A 21,178-nucleotide genomic window follows, 5' to 3' on the forward strand; every position below is an offset into this window, starting at 1 on the left:
GAATCCAGATCCAAACACAAAATCCAAAAAGTGTCCGCCGCACATATCTAATGCTGACATGTTATTTCTATGGGGATGATGCTTAGTTGGAAGCACTGGCGTATCTATAATGGGTGCAGTGTGTGTGGTGCACACGGGCCGCTAAGTCTAGGAGGGTCCCCCACCGTACACGCTGCACCCATTTTCTCAATACTCAACCCTCCAGAGTTCCGCGCCAATGTCACCGGCACTGTTAAAAACCCCATGAAAAGGCGCAGCGGGCATTTTCACAGAGTCCTGCGTATGCGCAGTAGATAAATCACTGGGAAAATGGCAGCTGTGTTATTTTCCCGAAGATCTGCGCATGCACACTAGAGTCTCAGCCCTCTAGGTCTCAGACGCTACACTGCTCCTGGCAGAGAAGAGGGAGCCCGAACGGAGGAGGCTGGACACGGGCCTCCTCATCTCTTAAAGCATCCCTCGTTGGAAGTAAAATATGTGTACATTACTTAAAAAAAACATGCTCAGAAAAATAGTGTCTTACCACACGCAGGCAAAGTAGGTACACCTAGAGACCTGCACCCCCTGCATCGACAGCATATGTGCCTGGTTTACTACAAGTCATCATTGTCAGCTTTCACTTGCCACTTGCCCTATACTGGGTGCAAGATATATGCCTCCTCACAGGCGTGTATATGCTGCATACATCCCCCCTCTCCCAGAATGGCCGGATGGCTCATGAAAATCACCCACTCGCAGTCCCCCCACAACCCCCGATGTCGCTGTCCAAAGTGGGCGGTCCAGGGGTCGATGAAGCGATTTGCGCAGAATCAAGTCATTGTGGTCCTGCCCCTAACACCACTATGCTGGTAATACTCAGCATTACATGGAGGGGCGGGGCTAGGATGATGCAATTGTGTGGTCACGCCCCCTGTTCAGCCCCATATAGACATCATTGCCATAGGCCATGCCCCCTCATGTCGCACCACGCCCCCCACTGTGCCGACCTGGCTGCCCCCACCTGGAGGGGGCAGCCAGAATGTCGGCAACTATGACGTGCTGGTCTGCATAGCCTGCATTTGTGTGAACACGCCTCACTGAACTTTGACTGGATGAGAGTGCCCCTACACAGCCTTGTTGCGCCTCTTTGGTCAAAAATGTATACGCAATCAGAATGCCTTCTAATCTGAATTTCTCTCATATTTATGTGTGCATTAAGCTTATGAGCATGTGCATAGACTGCCAAAGGCCCTACATTGCATTTGCATCAGCCCCAAACTGTGAAGATATATTTGCAGAAAGAGCTACATTGATTTTTAGCAAGAGCACTCAGTTGCCAAGCATGCAGGGTGCCCTAGTTGCTTCACATACATGGATGATTACTGTATGTCTGGCTAATGCAGCATGCTCCGGCACATTGATGTCAAATTAGATAAGTGCTAGAGAATTAATTTACTCACACTGTGCCATGAACATGTCAGCTGCCCATGTAATAAGGGCTGATGATTCCAAACACATGCAACCACTCTGCTGTTAGTAATGTGTTCAATAGAAAAATAATCTCATTTCCGCTAAATGCTTTATATAAATCTATACTTATGTAACAGGACTGGAAGCAGCGAGAGGAGAGGAATCTCATCTCTCCGGTACATATACTTCAACCATCCATCAAAAGAGAATCCAATCTTTCTGTAGCAGTTTTACTTGCCAAGGTGGCAAGGCAGAGGACACAGGCAGCCTAATATAGAAATGCCCAAGCCAAAATATGAAACTAGCTGCCTTTAATATACCATGTTTATGTTATATGCACTATTTGTGGTTGTGGTGATTTTATTGTTTCTGGCATACAGTTTTCTCTCCATCCTCAGCAGCAATGCTTAAGAACTGGAATGATTCCTAAAAGCTTCTCTTACTATTTTAAAAAAATGGCTATGTCTGATCTGGCAAAGCAAACTGGTACACAAACGCTGACCATATAGTTTTCAAAAATCAGATGTTATTAAGGATTACTGATTTATTAAATACTTGTGTGTCTGCAATGTCTCAGGCTACATAAGATGGTAAATCCATTATTAAAGCAACAGCATACGATATATGCCATATTACCAAATACCGTATATTTCTAGGTGTAACACAATACTTTCTTTGAATAAATTACGTATTCAGAATCTTAATTACATTATTGTTTGTGCTTAATTACACCCCTTTGAAATTTAAAGCAGCAAATGCATGAAAACATGAGGAGTGAGTTGTTTTAGTTTTGTTTTGTTTGTTTGTTTGTTTTTTAATAACTGTTGACAGGTTATACATTAAAGCTTGTTTTGTTTCTTCAGGCTGCTATTCATCATATATACAGTAATTCTGGTTAGTATATTAGATTACCATAGCAACAACAGTCACATGACACATGATATAGTGGGCAGACAGGAATAAGAACACCCTGAGGTCTGTCTGCTCCTTGTAATGTAATATTCTGCCTCTCTTCGTCCTCCCTCTGCCAAAAGCCTGTGTCTGTGTAACTGATGAAAGTGGAGGGGAGAGACCCAAATGAATGGGGCACTCTATATTCCACTACATTAATAAATAATTCAAACTTAACTCACTGTAAATATTTGAAATAAATGGTTCAGACACATACAAACAAATAACACAATACATAGAATAAATAGCAGATAATTCATAATCTGGAAAAATTGCAGAAAAAAGAAGAATATCACATACAAACAAATAACACAATACATAGAATAAATAGCAGATAATTCATAATCTGGAAAAATTGCAGAAAAAAGAAGAATATAAGGTCTCCATGTGAGAAGCAAAATAATAAAATGTGTCTCAGACGGAAAAAAAACATGGAACCTTTGATCTCTAGTGACAGATGAAAAATGTTTTGAAATGGTGAGGAAGTATAGTGTGGAAAAAATCAAACAAGATAAGTGATAAAGTACGGTCTGTAATATCACAACCAACATATTTGGTAAGTGGTCTAAACCAATATAAAATAATACATTTGTCTGAAATAGTTCCAGTCAGTATTCCAAGTTATATAACTGACAACTAATGCTAATGAGCAATAGCACAATCCACAAGTAGATTAATGAGAAGACTTACTCTACTGGTTTCACAAATGCAAGACTAGCGAAGATATTAGAGTAAGTTATGTGGACTAGGCTGGCACTGGTACTGTGGGCTGGGCTACAACCAGTAACACTGTTTAGTGCTGGAACCAGTTGTGATAGCTGGGCTGGCTGGAATAATACAGACAGGATTGGAACCTGATTACTGGACTAGACTGAGACCAGATAATTGGACTGGACTGGAGCCAGATTGCTGAACCAGACTGGAACCAGATTGCTGAGTTGGACTTGAACCATATTACTGAGTCAGACTAGAACCAGACTGGAACCGGATTACTGAACCAGGCGTGAACCGGATTGCTGACTGCCCTGCTAGAAACCTGTTAGGGTCTCCTGCCCTGTGCTGCCACGTCGTCATGGCAACCGGGAGACAAGTGCTAGCGGAGTGACCTGAGCGCAGCTGATACTCCGGTTCGGGTCTTTTGCTGTGCAGTGGTTATAGGCTCTGTGCATGGCAGGGGATCCGGTGCTGGTTTTTGTGCTCACAGTCTGTGAGGTCTGAGTGGGGCGTGGACAGCACCTGCTTTATAAGGCCTCTTCTCAGGGTAAGCAGATGCTGCTGAATCTTTGTTGGTTAGTCAGTTTCTGAAAGTTAGCCAGTACTGTGTAGCTTTGTATTTGTTTGTTGCTTACTGCAAATAGGCCTGGGGATTTGGTATTACACTCTGCCAATCCAGACCTAGCAGTAAGACTGGAGTCAGTCGTTTAGCTTGCTGGGGTTCTGTTACTACTCTGTGAACTTAGCAAGTTTGCGGCTGTATTCTAAGACTTGCCTGTCTAATCCTGTCTCACTTTGCTAGGTGTCAGGGGTCAGTTTAGTGGCAGTAAGCTGAACCTGTGCACTGCAAGTGAGAATTAGGATTGTGGAGACTCTCCTTGTGTCTATCATTCCATCTCTGACCAAGGAGTTTACTGCCACACCCGTTGGTAACCCTTTAGGGTTTTGCTGTTGCCCTTAGCAACAGCATTTCGGGTTCTCTACGTATTAAAACACAACACCTTGCTTTTCCCATCTGAGCAGTTCTAATACAAGGGAGATACCCAGTTCCTTAGCCTCTGGGCTTCTCTGTTCACTTTGTGTGTATTTTGTTATCCTATCACCTTCTGTGTACGTTATGTCATATTCCCCAGTCTGTCTGTAAGTCCATTTGTTTTGCATAACAGTTCAAACACCAGTACATTCCTGCAGGCACTGGAGTGCATAACAGTCCTGACACCAGTACTTTCCTGCAGGCACTGGTGTGCATAACATATTCAGCAGCCTAATACTCCTGTTGAAATTTTGTGGGAATATGGAGCATACCCCTCAAAATACGTTGCAACAGGTGGTCGATCAGGTGCAGGTCCTGACTCGACAATTTAATGATTTGTCCATTAAAATGCACACCTCCCAGGCTGCTGGCGGAGCTCCCGCAGCAGCAGCACCTGCAGGGGTTAAGGAGCCGAAAGTAAATCTCCCGGATCGTTTTTCTGGAGATCGCTCGCAGTTCTTTTGTTTCAAGGAGAGCTGCAAGCTATACTTCCGGCTTAGGCCTCAGTCTTCTGGGTCGGAGATTCAGCGGGTGGGCATAGTGATTTCCTTGCTACAAGGAGACCCACAGGTCTGGGCATATGGGTTGCAGCCTGACTGTCCGTCGCTTAAAAGTGTTGATGCTTTTTTTACGGCACTGGGCATGTTGTATGATGACCCTGACAAGACGGCCTCAGCCGAGGCTCAGATTTCGATCCTTAAGCAAGGGCGAAGGCCAGTTGAGGTTTACTGTACGGAGTTTCGGAGGTTGGCCCATGATACCCAGTGGAATGACCCAGCCCTGAGACACCAGTACCGAAGAGGTCTTTCTAACCAGATAAAGGACCAACTGGTACAATATCCCTTGCCTGATAGCTTGGATCAGCTCATGCAGTTATCCATCCGGGTGGATAGACGGCTGAGAGAGCGTAGGCTTGAAAGGGAGACTGAGATTTCCTTCCTTCCCAAGGGATCCTCAGACTCTGAGGAATTTTCCGAGGAGCCTATGCAGATTGGGGCTACCCGCCTCTCCTCGCGTGAGAAGACGCGGAGGAGACAGCAGGGGTTGTGTTTGTACTGTGGGAATAAAGGTCATGTGGTAGTATCATGCCCAGAAAAGCCGGAAAACTTCAGGGCCTGAGGGTGATGGGAAATATCCTGTCAGGCCAGAAGTCAGAATTTCCCAAGAAGACTTTTATCATTCCGGTTACCTTGAAGATCCTCGGTCAAACTGTCAAGACTGAGGCCTTTGTGGACAGTGGGGCCGACGGGGTTTTTATGGACCGCCAATTCGCCCTGAAACACTCTGTTCCCTTAGTACCCTTGGCATCGGAAATTGAGATTTGTGGGTTAAACGGGGAACCATTATCCCAAGGTAAAATTACCTCTTGCACTAGCCAGATTTCTTTGTTTATTGGAGCCACACACTCTGAAAAATTGTCCTTTTATGTGACTGTCTGTACTTTTGCCCCATTGGTGTTGGGGTTACCCTGGTTAAGGGCCCACAATCCTCGATTTGACTGGGTCTCTGGGGAGATTCTTAGTTGGGGTACTGATTGTTTCAGGAGTTGCTTGAGCCTTCCAGTCAGGCTCTCGCAGCTAAGTTTGCCAGGATTGCCAGGGTGTTATGCAGATTTTGCGGACGTGTTCTCCAAAAAAGTTGCAGAGGTACTACCTCCCCATCGCCCCTATGACTGTGCCATTGATTTGTTGCCAAATGCTAAGCTTCCCAAGAGCAGGTTGTACTCCCTGTCACGTCCTGAGACTCAGGCTATGGCAGAGTACATTCAGGAGAACTTGGCTAAGGGATTTATCAGACCTTCACAGTCTCCAGTTGGGTCGGGGTTCTTCTTCGTGGGTAAAAAGGATGGTTCGTTGCGACCCTGCATCGACTTCAGGGAATTGAACCGTATCACGATTAAAAACTCATACCCACTGCCTCTCATTTCGGTCTTGTTTGACCAGCTTCGTACTGCCACCATTTTTTCTAAGATTGACCTACGCGGTGCGTACAATCTAATCTGAATAAGAGAGGGGGATGAATGGAAGACTGCCTTTAATACCCACTCAGGGCATTATGAATATTTGGTGATGCCTTTTGGGCTCTGTAATGCCCCGGCAGTCTTCCAGGATTTCATGAATGATGTGCTCAGGGAATATTTGGATAGATTCTTAGTTGTATACTTAGATGACATCCTAATCTTCTCCCATTCCCTGGAGGAACATCGGAAGCATGTACGCTTAGTCCTCCAGAAACTCAGAGACCACCGGCTTGGGGCGAAGCTGGAGAAGTGCGAATTTGAAGTTCAGCAAATCGCATTTCTAGGATATATTATCTCCCCAGAAGGTTTCCAAATGGAGGGTTCCAAGGTACAGGCAGTCCTGGATTGGGTGCAGCCCACTAGTTTGAAGGCGCTTCAGCGTTTCCTGGGCTTTGCGAATTTTTATAGACGATTTATCGCTGGATTTTCGTCTATAGTGGGGCCCTTGGTGGCACTCACTAAGAAAGGGGCGGATGTTGCTCACTGGTCTTGTGAGGCTAAAGCGGCTTTTGCCCGCCTCAAAAGGGCATTTGTTTCGGCCAAGGTGCTGCGACACCCAGATCCAGAGCGTCCTTTTGTGGTGGAGGTGGATGCCTCTGAGATGGGTATTGGGGCAGTGCTTTCTCAGATGGGAGTGTCTGATAATCGCCTTCATCCCTGTGCTTACTTTTCCCGTAAATTTTCGCCTGCCGAGATGAATTATGATGTGGGTAACCGGGAATTGTTGGCTATTAAGGATGCACTCGAGGAGTGGAGACACTGGCTTGAGGGGGCTAAGTTTGTGGTCTCAATTCTCACTGACCATAAGAATCTGGCATATTTAGAGTCAGCGAAGCGTCTCAATGCCAGGCAGGCACGATGGGCTTTGTTTTTTGCTCGCTTTAATTTTTTGATAACATATCGCCCTGGGTCAAAAAACATCAAGGCTGATGCGCTCTCGCTAAGTTTTGCTCCAATCCAGGAGACCACCGAGGAGCCGTTGCCCATTGTTTCCCCATCATGTATTAAAGTGGGCATTACCCAGGACCTCTTATCATTAGTCCTTAGAGCACAGGAGCAGGCTCCTCCAGACCTTCCGGTAGGTCTTTTGTTTGTGCCTCCTAGGTTAAGACAGCGAGTGTTCCTGGAATTCCATGCCAAGAAGTCTGCAGGTCACCCGGGTATTGCCAGAACTCGGGAGTTGCTATCTAGGGCGGTGTGGTGGCCCTCGGTGGCTAAGGATGTGGATCAGTGGGTTCGGGCATGTGACATCTGTGCCCGAAATAAGACTCCTAGAGGGGTTCCTGTTGGCCCATTACATCCACTCTCTATCCCATCTAAGCCATGGACCCACATTTCAATGGATTTTGTGGTGGACTTGCCCAAATCCTCGGGGATGACAGCCATCTGGGTTGTCGTTGACAGGTTTTCGAAGATGGCGCACTTCGTTCCACTGGTTGGGCTGCCATCGGCCAGACGCCTGTCTGAATTATTTATGCTGCATGTTGTGCGTCTCCACGGGTTGCCACTTGATGTGGTCTCTGACCGCGGATCCCAGTTTGTGGCCAAATTCTGGAGGGCATTTTGTTCCGATCTCCAGATTTCTGTCAGCTTGTCGTCGGGCTACCATCCGCAGTCTAATGGGCAGACTGAAAGGGTGAACCAGTCCTTGGAGCAGTTCCTCAGGTGTTATGTCTCCAAGTGTCAGACTGACTGGGTTGCTCATCTGTCCATGGCGGAGTTTGCCTATAACAACGCGGCTCACTCTGCTACAGGGATCTCTCCCTTCCTTTGTGTGTATGGGCATCATCCTAAGGCCAATTCTTTTGACCCCCTGGACTCCACGCCTGGTGGTTCCTCTGTGGTTTCGGTCCTTAGAGGTATTTGGCGGAAAGTGAAGAAAGCCCTTGTGTCTGTGTCATTAGTGACCAAAAGGGTTTTTGATAAGCGGAAAAGACCCTGCAGCTTCAAATTAGGAGACTTCGTCTGGTTGTCTACCAAGAATTTGAAGTTGAGACAGCCATCTCATAAGTTAGGCCCCCGGTTCATCGGCCCTTATAAGATCACCAGGGTTATCAATCCGGTGGCATTTCAGTTAGATCTGCCCCGTTCTTTGGGTATCAATAAAACATTTCATTGTTCCCTTTTAAAACGGGCGATTAGTAATCCTTCTTCCAGTGGAAGACCTTCCCCTCTTCTGATACGTGGCCAGAGGGAGTTTGTTGTTGAAAGGATTCTTGACTCCAAGGTGGTTCGGGGTCGGCTGTCATTTTTGGTGCACTGGAAGGGGTATGGCCCGGAGGAGCGGTCGTGGGTGCGCAGTTGTGATCTTCATGCCCCCAGACTGATATGCTCTTTCTTCTCGCAGTTCCCCGATAAACCCGGTGGTAGGGGTTCTTTGACCCCTCGTCAGAGGGGGGGTACTGTTAGGGTCTCCTGCCCTGTGCTGCCACGTCGTCATGGCAACCGGGAGACAAGTGCTAGCGGAGTGACCTGAGCGCAGCTGATACTCCGGTTCGGGTCTTTTGCTGTGCAGTGGTTATAGGCTCTGTGCATGGCAGGGGATCCGGTGCTGGTTTTTGTGCTCACAGTCTGTGAGGTCTGAGTGGGGCGTGGACAGCACCTGCTTTATAAGGCCTCTTCTCAGGGTAAGCAGATGCTGCTGAATCTTTGTTGGTTAGTCAGTTTCTGAAAGTTAGCCAGTACTGTGTAGCTTTGTATTTGTTTGTTGCTTACTGCAAATAGGCCTGGGGATTTGGTATTACACTCTGCCAATCCAGACCTAGCAGTAAGACTGGAGTCAGTCGTTTAGCTTGCTGGGGTTCTGTTACTACTCTGTGAACTTAGCAAGTTTGCGGCTGTATTCTAAGACTTGCCTGTCTAATCCTGTCTCACTTTGCTAGGTGTCAGGGGTCAGTTTAGTGGCAGTAAGCTGAACCTGTGCACTGCAAGTGAGAATTAGGATTGTGGAGACTCTCCTTGTGTCTATCATTCCATCTCTGACCAAGGAGTTTACTGCCACACCCGTTGGTAACCCTTTAGGGTTTTGCTGTTGCCCTTAGCAACAGCATTTCGGGTTCTCTACGTATTAAAACACAACATCTTGCTTTTCCCATCTGAGCAGTTCTAATACAAGGGAGATACCCAGTTCCTTAGCCTCTGGGCTTCTCTGTTCACTTTGTGTGTATTTTGTTACCCTATCACCTTCTGTGTACGTTATGTCATATTCCCCAGTCTGTCTGTAAGTCCATTTGTTTTGCATAACAGTTCAAACACCAGTACATTCCTGCAGGCACTGGAGTGCATAACAGTCCTGACACCAGTACTTTCCTGCAGGCACTGGTGTGCATAACAAAACCAGATTGGTGTCTGAGGAATTAGTGTTGCACTGGCAATTGGCTGGTGCTCTGTTGTGGGTTTAGAATCTGCACAGGAGTGGATTAGTGTTGGTGTGTCTATGTATGCTGAAATTGCTCATAAAGTAATATACTAAACCAAGATAGGGTTGTTGTGTTTACAATTTTATTAGCCGTCGGTTTGGTGGTGCTCACAGATAATAGTTCAGAACAACTATGTTCAGAAGGGTTTTGCAAGGGCAAGAAGACTGTTAGCCTATCTGGGGCACTCTTTCATATTGTTTTCATTTTGTATATCTATGTGTGAGGTGTGTCTTAAAACATAACTTTTATTATTATGCACTTAAAAGATCAGAACAACAATAATACAAATAAGATTAAAAAGTTATTAAATGATGCACTCAAAGGTTCTCCTATAATAAACACTACTTCAAAAAAGAGTCTGTTGCCTTTCTTATTATTACAATATATTGAAGAGGTGCTGTATGGAGGGAAAGGAGATTTTGAGTAAGTTATTGACAATTTATGACGTTATCAGAGCGAAAATATTCTATTCTTCTCTTGTTCAATAAGACATTTAGGGATGGAGTGTATCCCAAGTATAATTAAGAGAGAGAATGTATATGGGCTGTTTTTTTCTCCAAGTGCCCACAAATGAAGCTTTTATTGTTAGCCGGTTTCCCCAATAGTTAATTGTGAGTAAAACATACTTGTATCTCAAGCTGTGTTTGACTATAGTATTAAATATATGTGTCAAATTAACAATTTGATTTAGATTTTTAGGTAGACTAGATATCAGAAAGTATTGGATATCCACCACTTCTGCTTTTGCTCATCTGTTTGTCATTGAATGAGCAATGAGAGTGTGGTAGTATCAAAATTCTGATACAGAAGGAAGTAGAGTGGTAAACATCTGCTTTCCAGGTAAATATAGTAAGTTTTTATTGTCTCATATGTCTACAGCACTTGGTATTCCCAAGAGGTCTCCCTTCTAGGCACTGACCAAGCCCAACACTGCTTGGCTTCCAAGATCAGATGAGATTGTGAATATCCAGTGTGGTATGGCTGTAGATGATAGATAGAATTGGCCACTGGATGCCGCTAATTGCCCGTTGCTGGATGAGAGAGTGTAAGAACGGGGTGATCTCAGATAAGAGGTAGATTTAGTTGTCGGTTTGACAATACAGCCGATAAGGTTTGAAGAGAGAGGGGAAATTAGAGAAATTATGCACTTCTGCTGTCCAAAGAGTAGACCCTGATACCTCAATTGGCATTTCAAAGTGTATTCCAAATGTGGATGAGAGAGTGCATATGGAAAGTGAGAGATGCTCGGTAGACTGCAATAGTATACACAGGTGAGTATATTACTCTAGATATCTTTGTAAGATCTCAAGTGTGAGGGATCCTTATGTAATTACACAATATAAGTACAACAATTAGGAACTGGAGATGCATAGGCTCTCAAGTATTGATTACTGGGTAACTTTGTGCGTCTGCACTCTGTAAATATTTTGCTGTTTATTATTTCAGCCTGTATAATAAGTTCTCCAGTACTTAGAAATAGAGATATGCAATCTCTTATGCACTGGAAGTATATAATATTAATAGATCCTTTATGGAGCTATCCACCTCAAAGGTCATATTATAAAGTCACAAATTGTATACTGAGTCCATGTCTTAGTAATATAATTGCAAATGCAACCTGTATTCAATCGGAGGATACATTTTTCAAATACTTGCAGGCAGGGGCATAGCCAGAACTTTGAGAGCCCCATTGCAACATTTTGAAGGGCCCCTGTCCTAATGCTTCTAGAGAGATAGTTCTCTCCAGCAATTGCTCATTGTATGCCCCATAATAGTGCCCTAGTTTATTTACTGAGCTGTAATAGTGCCTTAGTTAATGTTATGCCCCATTACACTGCCCTTGTTTATTTTATATACCGTATCATGTCACATTGTAGGGCTGCCAGTACATATTATGCAATACAATACTCCTAATTCACATTCCTATATACAGCTTCTCCAGTTCATATTATGCCACATTAAAGTGCCCCCAGTTTATATTATGCCACACTATAGTGCCTCCACTTCATATTGTGCCACATTACAGTGGCCCAGTTCACATTACTGTATATAACATTATACATATATCAATCACTGTATGTAACATTATAATGTACTCCAGTTCATTTTATACCACAGTGTAATGAGCAGATCCAGGGGTGTAACTAGATATATTGTTGGTCAAAAGGCAAACGTTTGTAAGGGCCCCTATGTACCACCCATAGGTGGAAAATGTATACAACACATGTAACTTTGAAAGGGAAGGTGGGCCCCATAGCAGCTGCACTCCCTGCACCTATGGTAGCTACGCCCTTGCTTGCAGGGATACAGATAGAGTTCAATTGCATAGAAAAGTGAACATTCAATAATTAGGAGCTGGAGGTACATAGATTCTGAAGCATTGAGTAACTTAGTGCCTCTGCACTCTCTGGGGGGAATTAAAATGTTTGAAAAGTCAGTTGGGTGTCTGTTTCTTACCTCTCTATTAGATAGGAAAAAACAAACACCCAACTGACTTTTCAAACAATTGAATATCCCCCTATAAGTGGTCGGCTGTTTGCAATTTTAGCCTGTAAAATTAGTTCTTTAGCATAGATTAGAGATGTGCAATATCCTGTGCATTGGAAGTAGCAGGTTGAGTATCCCATATCCAAAATGCTCGGGACCAGAAGTATTTTGGATATCGGATTTTTCCGTATTTTGGAATAATTGCATACCATAATGAGATATCATGGCGATGGGACCCAAGTCTAAGCACAGAATGCATTTATGTTTCATATACACCTTATACACACAGCCTGAAGGTAATTTTAGCCAATATTTTTTTGTGTGCATACACATAATTCATTTATGTTTCATATACACCTTATACACACAGCCTGAAGGTAATTTAATACTATAATCTTAATAACTTTGTGTATTAAATAAAGTTTGTGTTCACTGAGCCATCAGAAAACAAAATTTTCACTATCTCAGTCTCACTCAAAAAGTTCCGTATTTCGGAATATTCCGTATTTCGGAATATTTGGATATGGGATACTCAACCTGTATATGATAAATTCAGTATATATATATATATATATATATATATAGATATCCATGTAGTGGCCGGCACTCGGAATGCCTCCAAGGGCTTTCTGGCTCAGGTGCCATCCTATGAGGTTTCCACCTCCATCAATAACCCATATAAAGAAGGCGGCACTCAGAGGCTTTGAAAGTGCAAAAACTTTAAGTGAACAAACTGCAGAGTTACATCAACGTTTCGGGGCCCGTAGCCTCTTCAACAGGATGACCCCCCCCTCCCCCAATGCAAATAAACCAACATTTATAGGTGCACTCACCCCTCAAGACCATCCCCCACTGGTTGCCGCTGCCGCCGTGTCCCGGGCCCGGCGTCCGTCTCCACGAGCAGGGCACTTCCACCGGAAGCGACGTAGCGGGTCCCGGCCACGTTGCCGCAGCAACCCTACAAAACAAACAACCCCAATGAGTGAACAGACCTGCAGGGAATCACGGACGGTTCATTGAAAAACGTGCTATGCTGGATATTTCTCAATAAGAAAAGTGCAAAGTGCATATGTATGTGGGTGTGAAAAAGAGTTACAGTAGTGTTTTAGTATATATGGGTTGTGTAACTCTTTTTCACACCCACATACATATGCACTTTGCACTTTTCTTATTGAGAAATATCCAGCATAGCACGTTTTTCAATGAACCGTCCGTGATTCCCTGCAGGTCCGTTCACTCATTTGGGTTGTTTGTTTCGTAGGGTTGCCGCGGCAACGTGGCCGGGACCCGCCACGTCACTTACGGCGGAAGTGCCCTGCTCGTGGAGACGGACGCCGGGCCCGGGACATGGCGGCAGCGGCAACCAGCGGGGGATGGTCTTGAGGGGTGAGTGAACCTATAAATGTTGGTTTATTTGCATTGGGGGGTTATCCTGATGAAGGGTCTACGGGCCCCGAAACGTTGATGTAACTCTGCAGTTTGTTCACTAAAAGTTTTTGCACTTTCAAAGCCTCTGAGTGCCGCCTTCTTTATATGGGTTTTATATATATATTAGTGATGAGCGGATTCGGTTTTACTCGGTTTTACTCGGTTTTACTCGGTTCTCAAAACGGCATCTTATTGGCTCACGGATGTCACGTGTTTTGGATAGCCAATAAGATGCCGTTTTGAGAACCGAGTAAAACCGAGTAAAACCGAACCTCGCTCATCACTAATATATATATATATATATATATATATATATGCAAATTTCACCGGTATCCAGTCAAAGGATACGTTTTTCAACACTTGTAGGTACACAGATAGGATTACTGGTTTCTCACCAGGTACCCCATCTCAGCATTTATACATATAATTAATATTCCTTGTAAATACAATGTATCAGTATGTTCTTTTCTGTATTATGCTCAAAGCAAGATTGCTGATGCAATTGTCTAAGCTATCAGTAAAATGCTAGGAGAGTATTTGTGTCCTGGTCAAAGTGTTGAACTTGAAATGCCTCTATATACGGTAAATATGTTGTGCTGCGGTGTATATAATACATTTGCACTGTCCCTTTAAATAACTGTAGCTGCAGCAATCAAAAACAAGATTTGTACACTGCTAAATCTGGGTATGTAGTCTTACGGGGTCTCTTCAGATGGGACCACCCGTACATATGCAGACAATGCTCAGAGTAAGGACATAAAGGCCCATATAAACAGGCCGATGTGGGAGAGATGTGTGCTGAGCGAACCGCTCAGCACACATCTCTCCAGCCGCTCAGCACAGCGTGATGTGTGCTGAGCATGCGGGGGGAGACGGGGGGGCGCTCATTTCACCCAGCGGGTGAAGTGAGCGACCCGCTAGATTGGCCTGCATGCAGGCCAATCTAGCACCAGCGATAGCGATGCGCGGGGCTGCGCATCGCTATCGCTGTAGGGGGTACACAGGGAGCGATAATACTTAAATTCTAAGCAATCTAGTCAGATTGCTTAGAATATCGCTCCGTGAGTACCCCCCTTAAGTATATAATCTTGCAGGGTCTCTTTTAATGGGACCACCTGCACACATACATTTACTGCTTATAGTAAGTATTAAGTACATGATACCGAGGGGTCTCATAAATTGAGACCTCCAGAGGCCTCCAGACAGAGTTGGGAAGCCGCATTAATGCACTGCCATGTACGTGGGAATGGAGACAGCCACCGGTCACCCGCTGCCGGTGAAACCGGAAGTCAGGCACCTGACTGGAAGTGACGCACGTTTTGCTCGGGGAGCTTGTTCACCTGATCGTCTCTGGAGACAGCCGCCGGTCACCCGCTGCCGGTGAAGATGGAAGTCAGGAGCCGGACCGGAAGTGATGCGCGTTTCGCTCAGGAAGCTTGTTTGCCTGATCGTCCTGACCCTTCATGCACCAGTTTGACATTGCCTTTGTAATGAGTTTGTCATTTTACTATTTTGAAATGACAAGTTAGTGAAAAGTGAATACAGCAAAGCTGTCCTGATTATTACATGCATATCTTCATTTCTCTGCTCTAACAGCTGGACTGCTATCCCACATAATTCTAAATATGTTTTTTTATTTTAATAGTTACAGTGAAGCCATTAAATCTATTCCTAAATGCAGCTGAACGAATCACTTTCAGCAAACTCCCAAACACTTTAATCTGAAACCTAAGACAGATAGATGGTACTAGCATCTTTATTTTCCACACCATTTCTTGCACATAACCATGGAATCTAAAACTAAACAGGGATATCATTAGCTGATAATTCATTATCAAAGTCATTAGGACTTGATCAATGAAATAAAACATCCACTTTAAAGATAGTGTCTGTTTGTGTTCAGGCCATTATTGCTGCGAATGGTTTTCTGAAGCCATGACCTAATGTGGATGATTGCATGGAATGCTGCCAGCTGGATAAATACATTTGCAGGTGCACTAGCGTTGTCTGCCAAAAAAAGTTTGGATCACAAAGTATACTTCAAACCATTCCAGCAGCACAAAGAGTATGAACATTTTAAAAGATGAATCCCATGTAGTACACTTTACTCTAGCTGACTCTTTGAACTCTGAAACATGCAATGTCAAATATGATATGGAAGTAAACCATCCACCTAATAAATCTGCAGCTACTGTACATAGATCAGTATTGTGTGTTGTAATGTATGTGCATTATACATTAATAAGAGATTATTTATATTTATCTATCTATCTATCTATCTATCTATCTATCTATCTATCTATACACACACACCATAGTTCCACTCTACAAATAATTAATTGACTGTAGAAGGCAGTTCATAGACTATGAAATTATACCACTCATGCAAGTTCTACAATTTCACTTGTAACGTCTGGGCCTAGCACTCATCTGTCCTGGAAGATGAAGAGGGTTTCCATTTAGTGTTACCTGGGGTGCTGTAAACCACAACTCTCAGCATGCCCAATCAGCGAGCATAGAGAAAGTTATATTAAAACATGGCAAACACTGAGAACTTGGAATGTAGCCATACAGAATATAGGTACAGCCTTTGCTGGGACCAACACCTGACCAGTCACCAAGCAAAGCCAAAGTAAGGAAGCTAAGTCCATGGGGCTTGTAAAATGCAAGAGACTAAAGCTAACACTAACAGTTTTCAATCCCTTACAAGTCTCACAGTGAAAGCTGCATGTTTACCAAGAAAGCTGCCAGTCTTGCAAAAAGAGCAGTCAAATTATTAAGGAAAGCTGCCAGAGGTGCCAAGTGAGTCCAGAACCTGTCCAGAAGAAGTGCAGATCTCGAACAGAGGTAACCCCAGTCCAAGTCTAGAGGTTCTGAAACTGTGGGAGACCATGTAGTAGAGGTTTATAGGTAGACCAGGTGGAGTCTAGAGGCAGTCTGACAATGTTCCAGCTATTTGCAGAGTATTCTATTGAATTTATTTTATTTCGGGACCTAATGTTGCTGTTGCTAATATTACTGTATTATCACCTACAGTGTAAAGGAGAGTCACTGGAGAGCTATCCAGGCTTTGAATCCATGTTTACTGAGCTCTTACAGTTTACACAAGCTGATCAATGTCCACAGCAAGTGTGAGTAACCCTATATATGCTGCACAGCACCATACATGGAGCTTCCTACCTGCAGCCTACAGAATTTGAGATACAGTATTGGTATTAAACTGCCCCTAGCTAGGGATTCCAACACCGAGATCCTAGATAGTAGTATTTAGGACCTGAAATAACTGGAATTATAGTAATTAAATCCCAGGTAATATGGGATTCCAAACACATTGTGTACTGGGGAGGCAGTGTGGTACTACTCATGTTCTTGGCATTGGTCACATTGTACAGTCCACTGCCAGCAACCAGAGTAGAAAAGCTGGAGTCCCATAATATGGCTGTTTTCAGTCACTGATAGCCATGTCACTGATAGCCATGAGTTTCCGGCCTATCAGCGTCCAAAAGCAGCAACATGACTGGACTGCAGCTGTACTACTGGGAGAGTACTGTACGGCGCGCCTCCTCTTCTAACCAACACTGTGTGACTAATGTATGTGAAAGATGAGGATGGGGGAGGGGGTATAACAAGGAGGACAGTAGGGGAGGGATATGAATAGCAGTGAGGACAAGAGGGAGGAGAAGGCTAACAGAGAGGACAGAATGGGTACAGGGCCATTTTAATGTATAGGCACACTGGGTCCCAGGGGACCACAATTCTAGGGGCCTTCAAGCAGGAGTGGTCTGGGCCAGAGGGCATCTGCCTCCCTGGCTGGTACCTCCAGAGCTTCTTGGGAGTCAGGTAGAGAATGCTGCCTGGCCACTCTAATTGTCAAATTAGAGCAGCCAGTCAGCATTCTCTACCTGTCTTCCAGGCTACAGCAAGACACTGAATGGCTGTCAGCTTGCTGATTAGTGGATGGACCTACAGATGTAGCCAAGCTCAGCTTGATGCAATTAGACGCATCTATGATCTGTTTGGATGGGGCGTGTGAGTGTATACGTGCACATGTGTATAGTCACGCATGTACCCCATAGGCTTTTTATGATGCAATCGCAGGTGTGATAGAGTTGTGGGCATTTCCTGGTGTTTCTGAGCATGCAGAGTAGGAACCACACTGGGGAAATCCCCTGCGACATTTCTCCGGATACCTGCATATGCACACTAGGCTCTAGCACAACACTAAGGTTTACTAGTGACCGTAGTGCTCAGAGTCTACTGCGCTGCTGGCTAAAGAGGAGGGGGCCCGGACGGAGACTGCACATGGGTCACCTCTTCTCTTAATCCCTGACAGTACCCCTGAGTTAATTGAAGCCAGTATTGGGGATATCCAGGCATTAGAGCCCCTCCTACTATTAACTGGTGATCACTATTAAGGGGGAATGTGACAGAAGTTTGTAGGTACCAGAATGGAGGAGATTAGACACATTTGGTGCCCTTCCCCATCTCCTGGCTCTACTTGTACAGTATTTCTGCATTGTCAGAAGATAATGTCTGGTGATCACCAGAAAATAACCACTAAAAGACTCCATCATTTAAAAAAGAGACCCCACTTTTTGGCATAGAACCCTAAGTTTATTGTCTCCCTGTTTAATAGAAAACCAGCCTTGGCTATCTACAGCTGCAACTGGTTGTTGGATTGGGTCGGCCTCACGCTGTGTTTTTAAATGTATTTATTTATTTATTTATTACTAATCTTTGTTTCAGTAATCCTATTGATTTTAATTAAGTATTAAGGGCTGATTCAGAGCAACTTTCAACTTGAACAAACCTTGATGCAGTGCAATGGGTACATTTATTTTTGTTGTATGCAGGGTAAATACTGGCTGCTTTTGCATGTACAGTAGTTCAGAAATGCTAGGCAGCTTTATTTTTACACAGCAATTTAGATTTGCGCTAGGACATCCCCCTAGATATAGTGAAAACTGATACAGTAAAATAATGGATAATGGATGGGACAAACAAATTACTATTTCTAACAAACACATTAATTCCATTCATGCATCTTTACAATATGGTAACAAATATGCAGAAGATTTGTGATGTGTGTGATATAATGGCATCCAAATCAAATGTGCCATTTTTGAATGTGATATATTCATGGGTGCATAGATGGGCGGGAACAGATAAGGAATACCTGGGCCTGTGTAGGTGGCCAGGAGTGCAGGGGAGAGCATGGCCACTTCCCACAGGATGCCTGTCACCGCTTCGCAGAGGAAAGCACCATTGGTATGTACCCCCTTCAGTGGCCACGTTTCACCCTACAGTACCCGGGCCTGCACGTAGTCTCACCCACCCAGCATATATTTATCCTGCAAGGTAAGTCAATTGGGCAGACGATAGCTTATCATAAACTAGTGATACAGTCTTAGCATCATGATATAAATCACCATCTCATTTTTTCAGTACATAAAACTGATTCTATCTTACTGCAGATGCTATAAAGCACTACATTCAGTATTACTATGTGTTGAAACTAAAAGAGAGGAAGTCTGGTTTCTGATCAGCAGCGTGGCTATGTCATTCTTAGTGGCTCCCAAGTCATCAAAATAAAACACTCCCACGGGTATCATTCTATGCTTCACTATAACATGAAACAGCATTTTCTATGACTATATTATGTAAACCACAAAAAGCAACCCAAAAAAAGAACAATACAGCTAGGGAGTTAAGCATTTGACATTTGCCAGTCCGCTAATAGGGTTTATTTAAGGAAATCAAATGAACTGACATATTTTATGCACCTCCGTTAGAAACCTGACAAATGTAGCTTTAAGCTGATCAGAATAAATCAGTTCAGCCAAACATCTGTAATTATTTAAACGGTCACTCGCAATATTAGATGAAGTTAAAAATAAATTCAGTGATCATTTATTTCAGGACATTTAATTTATCTGAAAAAATGTAATTTATTATACTTTATCCTCCTCTCTGTAGCTAGGTGAACAGTAAACACCCATCACCTGGGAGTTTGCAGAGGAAAGGTCTGGCTACACTGCTGCAATGCAGGGTTGTCGGAGCAGGGATGGGCCCAGGGGCTGAAGGGAAGGTGGGGTGGATCCAAATCTGGGAGGCGTGGCCACATCCCCTCAAAAAAGATATTAAAAAATACTATACTATGCACGCTGGTAAGGTGTCACCGCATACAGCAAAGGGGGACATTTGTCTTCCTCAGCATAGATGCTCAGCAACTAACCAGGGCCTGTGGTGCTTCATGCTGCAAAGGGGTCTCCCTCAGTAATTGACTCGGGCCCCTTCATTAAGCCCAGGCCCAGGTAAACAGTACCCCCCCCCCCCCCCCTCTTGGCACCACTGAAGAGATGTACACCTTGGAGCTGTTGCAGTGTTGCATGTATGCTGGCTTACAGGTTAAATTATCATTTGTGAATTCACATTGTGCACAGTCCGGGTAATGTAGGTACTGTATATACATTTTGATTGTTTCTGGAACTACAACCAAAGAGGTAGAACTGGAGTATGAAGGGGCGTTCTCAACTAGACACAGCTCAGTGAGACTGCACTCAAGCACATGCAGCCCATTTGGGCCAACAGGTAAGTGAAAATACGCCTGTTAGGAGGCGTACCTATCGTGCCTAGAAGGACAGCTACAAGAACCCTCTGCTGACGATGATAATGATGACTAGTAGTACATCAGACTCATATAGTACAAACACAGTAATACCATTTTGATCAGTAATCACAGCAGAACATGTACTAATCTTCCAGTTCCGGAAGGAGAGGGGGACAGCGCACTGGCAGCAGGGGCCACGACTGCAGCATGTTCCCTGCTGCCGGACACCCTATGCATGAGCCGGCGACGGGGAAGGGTGGGCGGGGGGCCGCGGCTATATAGTAAATTATATATATATATATATATATAGATAGAAACACAAATCCGGCACTCTGAGGACAGTGTAACCTCCTGCAAACTTGCTGGTGTGCCATCCAAGAGAAAATATCCCATAAATATCGAAAAACACAGGCGGCACTTCCAGACTGATAAAGTGAAAAAATCTTTATAGCAACGTTTCGGGGGGTCTCACCCCATCATCAACAAAAAGTTCAGCACTCACCAAAATGAGCTCACTTATCCTCACAACATCAATGAATAAATGAATAGATGATGGGGGTTTAGTTAGTGAATTGGCCAATGCACGGAAGCCTGCATACCGCTCGCCAAGGTACCCCACCTTCATGCATGAGCCGGCGACGGGGAAGGGTGGGCGGGGGGCCGCGGCTATATAGTAAATTTTAGATATATATATATATATTTATTTATTTATATATATATATATATATAGATAGATATATATAGATAGATATATAGATAGATATATAAAATAGTCACTCCATTGTTCTTGCATGAAGAACACGGCCAGCCAGAGGGGAAAATTATCACTTTTCAAAAAAACTGTCTTCTCGGGAGCCGGACGCCGGCTATCCGCTAACTGACGGAGATTTGACTTTGCTCAGTGACACACCAGACTTGGACTCTAACAGGTACTCAGAGCCGCCCTCTCATCCACTGCTACACATCTACGCCCCCCCCCCCCCCCTGCAATGTGCTTCCACAACAGGGGAGGGGGGATGTAGAGCGTGGACAGCAGAAGCGGCTTGCACTGCTCTGTCCTTTCTGTC

General features: G+C 44.3%; 1 long non-coding RNA gene and 1 pseudogene across 2 annotated transcripts in view; both read right to left on the reverse strand.

The window, feature by feature from the left end:
* The window catches only part of LOC134910261 (uncharacterized), a 1,286,324-nt gene that overhangs the window by 984,809 nt on the left and 280,337 nt on the right, over nucleotides 1-21,178 (reverse strand). The gene's annotated exons all lie outside the window — the stretch shown is intronic.
* Nucleotides 10,457-10,575, reverse strand: LOC134913066 (5S ribosomal RNA; annotated as a pseudogene).

This window comes from Pseudophryne corroboree, chromosome 4, assembly GCF_028390025.1.
Source record: "Pseudophryne corroboree isolate aPseCor3 chromosome 4, aPseCor3.hap2, whole genome shotgun sequence".
NCBI lineage: Eukaryota > Metazoa > Chordata > Amphibia > Anura > Myobatrachidae > Pseudophryne > Pseudophryne corroboree.